Source organism: Neophocaena asiaeorientalis, unplaced genomic scaffold (assembly GCF_003031525.2).
Source record: "Neophocaena asiaeorientalis asiaeorientalis breed wild unplaced genomic scaffold, Neophocaena_asiaeorientalis_V1.1 scaffold381, whole genome shotgun sequence".
In the NCBI taxonomy this organism is placed as follows: domain Eukaryota; kingdom Metazoa; phylum Chordata; class Mammalia; order Artiodactyla; family Phocoenidae; genus Neophocaena; species Neophocaena asiaeorientalis.
Window position 1 is genome coordinate 1262244 of NW_020172812.1, and position 964 is coordinate 1263207.

Consider the following 964-nt stretch of genomic DNA (forward strand, 5'->3'; position numbering starts at 1 on the left):
CATAATATATGACATCCCTAATTTGGAAAGGAATTGCAGGTTTTTAGCCAAAAAAGAATCTCATTTGAAGTTTACTTTTCTGGGCTGTACATATGTCAGAAAGATGCGATCATTGAAACTCCAAAGAATGTTTGTTTCTTTTAATAGCATAGCAGAAAATTAATGGCATGGGGGAGGGTGAAGTGACAATTTAACTTGATGCTTGATAGCTGTTTACTTATCACTTTGTGCCCAGATTTCAGTGTCCTGTAAAAGAAAGGGGGAAATAAAGAAGCCACAGCATTCATACGGCTTTTAGGGCACTTAAGACACATGGAGGAAAGTGCCTAGAAGGCTATTGAAATATTTGCAAAACAAATCATTTACATTTACCTTTTGTGTCTGTAAAACCCAGAGTGCCTACAAAGACAGAACCAACTTTAGCTGTAAGAAATATTTCAGCATCAAAATGGTTAATAGTATTATAGCTTCAAAAGAGCCTATTGGCTCACCCTCAAGGATGCCCTGCAGTTGTTGTTAAAGTCATCAGATGAAGCTAGCCTTCTCAGCTAGCTTTTAGATTTGTCTGCTAACAGTAAAAATACTATAATAAATCGGTAACATATGTTGCCAGGCAAGGAAAAGTGATATAAATAAAGAGACTAGGAGACCCAAACCAAGTACAATGTGAAAAGAATTTAACTTTCAACCTATTCGTTGGCTAATTAACATTTGAAAAGCAATTTGAAAGTGTAACTGTTATTTGCTTATATTCTTCCTCATTTTTTTTTTTTTTCTCTCTTCAGATTGCATTCTTACCCAAATACTCCTTCGTGATTGCCTGTTTTGCGGCTTTGGGGTAAGTCCCAGTTTTCCACAACCTTAAGAAAAAAAAAATGCATAACATAAAAGATGCCCAAAAGACTTATGTGTCCTGATGCATGGGTTTTGTGAAATATACATGGGTTTGTTGTTTGGGGGGGGG

At 36.1% G+C, this 964-nt stretch overlaps 1 long non-coding RNA gene across 1 annotated transcript in view; it reads left to right on the top strand.

Annotated features, from left to right (window-relative positions):
- Nucleotides 1-566: 566 nt before the first annotated feature.
- LOC112397443 (uncharacterized) overlaps nucleotides 567-964 on the top strand; it is a 17326-nt gene continuing 16928 nt past the window's right edge. The window contains exon 1 of the long non-coding RNA XR_003002801.1: nucleotides 567-838. This is a non-coding gene — a long non-coding RNA (uncharacterized LOC112397443). The remainder of the gene's footprint in view (nucleotides 839-964) is intronic.